The sequence below is a fragment of the Petaurus breviceps genome, unplaced genomic scaffold, assembly GCF_028583685.1.
Source record: "Petaurus breviceps papuanus isolate PSGF00001 unplaced genomic scaffold, PetGlider_PUasm1.0 90919, whole genome shotgun sequence".
Lineage (NCBI taxonomy): Eukaryota > Metazoa > Chordata > Mammalia > Diprotodontia > Petauridae > Petaurus > Petaurus breviceps.
The window spans coordinates 31,356,712-31,363,513 of NW_027187378.1; positions in this window are offsets into that span (position 1 = coordinate 31,356,712).

A 6,802-nucleotide genomic window follows, 5' to 3' on the forward strand; every position below is an offset into this window, starting at 1 on the left:
AGAGAGAGAGAGAGAGAGAGAGAGAGAGAGAGAGAGAGAGAGAGAGACAGAGAGAGAGAGAGAGACAGAGAGACAGAGAGAGAGAGAGACAGAGAGACAGAGAGACAGAGAGACAGACAGAGACAGAGAGAGAGAGAGAGAGACAGAGACAGAGAGACACAGAGAGAGATATGTATGTGACATGGTCAAACCTGTACTTTAGGAAGGTCCCTTTGACAGCTGAATAGAGAATGGACTGGAATAAGGAGAGTCTTGAGGCAGAGAGACCCACCAGCAGGCTATTGCAATACCCAAGCATCAGGGGGATAATAGGACATGGAGACAGATTGGATATGGGGGTGAGAAAGAGTAAGGAGCTGAGGATGACCCCTGGATTTAGAGCCCAGGTGACTGGGAGGATGGTGGTACTTTCAACAGTCATAGGGAAGTTAGGAAGAGGGAAGGTTTCAGGGGAAGGATAATGATTTCAGTTTTGGACAAGCTGAGTTTCAGATGTCTCCTTGACATCTAGGTTGTGATGTCCAATAGAGATGCAAGTCTAGAGGTTAAGAGAGAGGTTATGGCTGGACAAATAGATCTGAGAGGCATCAGCATAGAGAAGAGAATTGAATCCGTGGGTTTATGAGATCACCTAGGGAAATAATATAGAGGGAGAAGAGAAGAGGGCCCTGTACAAAGCTCTGGGGAACACATATCAGTATTAGGTATGACCTGAATGTAGGTCGAGGAAAAGACTTGTAAAGGCTTTCTTACTCCATGTGTAGCACAGAAGGCAATAAGATGGCACCTAGCTTTTAATTGTAGACCTCCAGTGAGGAGGCAGCTATACTGTTCAATGGATAGAGCACCAGCCTTGGAGTCAGGAGGAGCTGAGTTCAAATTTGCCCTCAGATACCTACCAGCTGTGTGACCCTGGACAAGTCACTCAATCCTATTAGCTCACTTCTCATCTGTAAAATGAGCTGGAGAAGGAAATAGCAAACCACTCTAGTATCTTTGCCAAGAAAACCCAAATTGGGGGATCCCAGAAAGTTGAACATGACTAAAATGACCTAACAACAAATAAGGAGGTGCTGACTACCTCTAAACAACCCACCCCACTGGGATAGCACTAACTGTTATTAGAAAGCTTTTCTTTACATAAAGCCTAAATCTTCCTTTGTAAAGTCCACCTCTTGCCTCTCGTTCTGTCCTCCAGAGCCAGATCTAATCCCTCTATCTCATAACAGCCCTTCAAATACTTGGATACAGCTATCATGTCCCCATTAAGACTTTTCTTCATCAGGCTAGACAGCTCCTTTAAACATTTCTCAAAGCATTGATTTCAAAGACTTTCACCATTGGAATTTCCCTCCTCTGGACACTTAGGGTCCTTCTTGAAATGAAGTCCCCAGAATTGGGCACAATACTCCAGATATGACTTGACTGTATACCGGCTAAGACTGGACAAGAATTTGGTGCTGTCCTGTCACATTGGACTCATACTGAGCTTGCTAGCCCACCCCTACCCCAATTTTTTGAGGAACAGAAAGGAAGACAGTGTCACTGGATAGATCACAGAATATGTTGGGGGGCACAAACTCTTGATTAAGTATACCTACCCTCTCTTTTGCTTATAAAGTATATATTTTGGTCTGGTATAAAACTTTGCATTTATCTCTATGCAATTTCATCTTATTAGATTTGGTCCAGTGTTCTGTTATGATATTTTTGGATTGTCACTGATATTCAATGTGAGTGTCATCTCTCCTAACTTTGTGTTATCTATAGAGTTAACAGTAGCATATGGCACACGGGACTTTGTCCTAGACTGCTAATATGGGGGTGGGTGGGATATGCCCTCCTTATGGTGATTGTCATATGCATGCCCTGCAGTTTTCTGGAAGCATGAGGCACAAACATCTCCAGATGCCACTCTCAAGGTTCCAAACACCATGATTCCCTTCTCCCACAGCTTTTTTTTCTCCCCTCAGTGTCCCATGGGAGTGAGAACCAAGACTGTCTTTAGACTGGACAGCCCCTCTCCTGTCACAGCTACTCACACCATACAATTGTCCTCTCCATTGCAACTGTTCCTCTTCTGAGCCCTCCTCCTGCTCTTCTTTGAATTTACTCCAAAAGCAATGTCAGCTTTGTCCTTCTCCAAATTTGATATGGATGCTATTTATCTCTTTATAACCAAGTCATTGGTAAGCAGGGTATATGGCATGAGGATAAACACAGATCCCTGTCTCATAAATTTTAAGTCATGGATACGGAGTTTGGATAAATTAATGCAAACTTCTCCCCAATGACTAATAGAACAGTGGCATATTCATATCATAAGGAGGGCTCATTATAGAATGCTGGGTTTGTTTAATCAAATCCTAAGATATTAGAAATAGTCCCCATCCCTCAAATACATAACACATGCACACACTTAAACACATATACATGCATATCTTGGAAGAGGTTTAGGACTCACATAGTGGAGTCAATTTGGAGAATTCAAGACTCCCAGAAAATATAAATGGCTTCAAAAGTGGCACAGAAAAACTTATGGATGACTTATTCATAATAGAGAATTTTCAGTGTGATTTTCTCATCTGTGTTTGGAGAAGTCTGAATAACCTGTAAGGTAATCTTGGAAATATACATTTTTCCTCATTCATGGCCACTCACGAGAAGTTGTTGCTTCTGGTCAGGTAAGTGAAGACCACGTGGCAGGACAGGCCTTAGGACTAGGCCTTAAGGAACCGCAGGGAAGTGCCACATTGCAGCTATTTATATCGGAGAAAGAGAAATATTTATGCACAATAATGCAGCTTACAGCAGCTAATCTACTTTATTAATCATAATTAAACAAATCCAATAATACCCAAATCTCTTGACTACTGGGTTGGAACAAATAGTCCCTTTGAGTTGCTTCCAAGAGTCAGTCTCTTCTTTGGCTCTTTTTTAGATCATATACTTTCAAATTTCCGTTCACACTGAAGCTGATGAAAGACTTGAGAATTTTCTTTTTAAAAGACTTGGGCTCATTTTGCTACCAAATTAAAACATTTTTGTGTGAAATGAAATGTTTGCCAAGTATGAGCAAAATAATTTTTCCTCTTATAAGACTAAGGGAAGATGTCTTGGGGTTAAGGTCAGCAAGGACAAATATGCTTTTAGGACTGGGTCGTGAGTTGCAATAGTAGAGGGTAGGATGAGAGCAATCAAGACATTGGGGTGGGGCAGATAGGTATTTTCGAAAAGTTTCACAGACAAAGATCAGTTGATATGGGGGACTTAGGGGTCCTGTGAGTCCAGTGGATGAAATAAGAAAACAGAATCTAGTTCAGAGATCATAGTAATGTACATGTTGAAGTAGGTGAACTGGGTAGGATTGGTATACAGAAATCCAGAATGGTCAGTAGGGCATTGACAGTACCAGAGACCAAATGTGAAGTACAAGGGAAAGAACCAGCAGAAACCTTGGAGATAATTTAGATCATCAAGTTTTATCCTGTTTGATATTGTGGATCCCTTTGGCAGTCTGATTAGGCACCCTTAACAGGAGAATGCTTTTAAATGCATAAAATAAAATAAATAAAATAATAAAGGAATCCAATTATATTGAATTATTTTAAAAATCAAGTTCAGGGACCACTTGAAATCTATCCATGGAACCCTTGGGGTCTCTAGACCCCAGTTTACATGCCCTCATTTTATAGATGAGGAGATCAAGATTGAGAGAAGTAAAGTAAAAAAGTCCATGGTTACACAGATAGTAAATGACAGATCTGAGAAATGAACTAAGATCTTCTCAACTCCCAGTACCGTGTTTTCCATTACACCACCCTGAACCATTGCCACAGTCACTATTCAGAGATCTAGTCTAGTCTGAGCCCAAAATCAAAGGCTTAGTTCACAGGTGGGGGTCTAGGTTCATAGATATAAGGGTTTAGGAAGGGAGACTAGGGGCAGAGGGATAGGGCCTGGTACCTGGGGATTGGGAACCATCAAGTAATGACCATCAATCTGAGGACAGGAGCCACCTTTCCTCTGCTCTGGTTTTAAGCAGCTTTCTTGCCAAGGGTGTATATAAGCTAGCTTATATTTACTGTTTTTCAGAGTGGGACATGATCCATAGGTGCTGGTGGCTTCTTATAGGATAGGAAGAGGGTCAGGGTCTTCTGGAGAAGCCTCACAGTTCTAACCCAGGCCCCTCCACATCACTGCCCTTGGTGACGCTGTCAGAAACAGGACACTGGACCATGGGTCAGATGCAATGTAGCAAATCTTCGGTTCTTATGCTCTTAGGAAGAAAGCTTGACTGTGAGAAGTGGAATTTTGGGAAAAAACAATCAATCTGTCATCCTTAATTACATTCTTCAGGCATCACATCAAGTAACCGAGTTGCATCTGGAATGCTAAAGTTTATCAACGGGCCAGGGGAGCAGCAAACTCTCCACTTGTATATTTCAGTATCTTTCCTTGAAGACTAAAAGAGACATCTCTCTTCTTTCCAGGTGACTTGGTTTCATATAGATTATATTGAAATCTATTATCATCATTTCTGTTTTCCTGTGGGAGTTTCAAGGGATGTTTCCAATAAGAACAGTCATTCTTCTTGGCTGTTTACAGAAATGGATATGTGGAGTGATGAAGTAGCTGGCCCAAGGTCATGCTGTTAAGCCACTGCTTGGGGCAGAGAATAGAATCCAAGAGTGTTTTCTGTTTCTTTCTAGAGATTAGACTGCAATCCTCCATTTCCCTTCCTGTGAAAAGAATATATTTACATCTTCCAGATTCCAATGCAAAACCTGGCCTTACCTATAGATGGAATTGTTCATAAGGTGTGTTTTAGGGGCATTGGAAACCTAGAAAAAACAGAACCTCAAACTTTCCCCCAACTCAATAATGTTAATTAGCATGGGCAATGATGCCATGGGTACAGAGACACTCTCTCTGTGTCTCTGCACATTTCCCTTAGCTTTCCTCCATTCCTGGAACATTCTCCCTTCACATCTCTGACTCCTGGCTTTCTTAGACTCCTTCAAATCAAGCTGAAGTTTTACCTTCTGCAAGAATTCCTTCCCAGTCCTCCTCAGTCTGAGAGACTTCGCCCTGAAGGCTAAATCCCTGATTTACCCTCTACATAAATTGTTTTACCTGGTTGTTTGCATTCTCTCTCCCCCATTGGACTGTGTTTTCTTTTTTTTTTGGAGAGCAGGGACTGGGGATTTTTTTTTTTTTTGCCTTTCTCTGTATCCTGAACCCTTAGCACAATGCCCAGCACATAGTAGGTTGTTGTTTGTCCTTTGTTCTCAAGAGGACCAATGACATCAGGAGGGTGATGACGAGACTTGCAAGTGAATTGGATTTAAATGAGGCAGATTCAGGTGAATTCATCAGCCTCAATCTCTCCTCTAGGGTCATTCTAGTGCAGTGGCGAGATATAGGTCAGGATGATTGGAGATGACCCTGGATGCCGGAAGACCTTGGCTTTTTTTTTTTTTTAAAGCAATCGGGGTTAAGTAACTTGCTCAAGGTTACATGGCCAGTTATATCTGGGTGTGGTGCTAAGTATCTGAGCCCAGATTTGATCCCCAGGTCATCCTAACACTGGAGCCAGTGCTCTTACTCGCTGAGCCACCTGGCCGCCCCTAAGCAATTGGGGTTAAGTAACTTGCTCAAGGTTACACGGCCAGGTGTTTCTGGGTGGGTGCTAAGTGTCTGAGCTCAGATTTGATCCCCAGGTCATTCTGACACTGGAGCTGGTGCTTCTACTTGCTCTGCTACCTGGCCACCCCATGACCTTGGCTTTTTAAGCTAAGGTATTTGCCAGTCTCAGTTTGCCTGAGGCAACACCTATTCAGTGATTTAAGGCTATATAAGAAATGAGGTAAAATTTAGTTTAATTTGTCTACTCAAAAAAATAAAAATCAAAATGGGAGGGAAAGACCCTTAGAGTTTCTGGCAAGAACAGAAACAATTGCTATTTACACTCATTCTGAGCCATCAAAACCCAAACAATGGCCAAGTATTTGGCCTGGGACCTATTATTGGCCAGTCAGTGAGAACAAGGGCAATTTGGGTTTAAAACATGGTCAAATAGTTCCATCTGAATCCCAGTGGGCATCATCAAAGCCTGGTTTTCCAGAGCTCTATTTCAAGAAATCATAAATAAAATTTTGTGGGACAAAAGAGTTAATTGTCCCATTAAAAAAAAATTGAGTAAATAAGTAGGGAAGAGAAAAAAAAATCTAGACTCCAAACCCCAAGATAGCTTGTGAGGTTTCAACAATCAAAATTTATATTCCTTTTTACAGAGCACTGACATGTATGTGGACAGAGAAGGAAGAAAGGAAGGAAGGAAGGAAAGAAGGAAGGAAGGAAAGAGAGAGGGAGGGAAAGAGAGAAGGAAAGAAGAAGCATTGCCTAACTGGAACTGGCCAGTTGGGTCCCCAGTAGGGCAGCTAGTACTTGCTGTTTGTCCTCCCTCTCAAAGTAGGTGGTTAATAAATGTTTATTGACTGATCGATTGATTATTATGAATGGGAACTGGAAGCAAATTTACCTGATAAAGTACACTAGGCTGGATCTACTTTCACAACAACATGGTCACTTGTTCTCTGCACCTGTAGATTCATACATGTAAATACTATCTCTATCTAACACAGTTAGATGGTGCAGTGGATAGGATACTAGGACACCAGGAAGACCTTAGTTCAAATTATACTTGACAAGTCACTCAACCTTTGTCTGCCTCAGTTTTCTTATTTGTAAAGTGTGGATAATAACAGCATTTACCTCCTAGGGTTGTTTATGAGGGTCA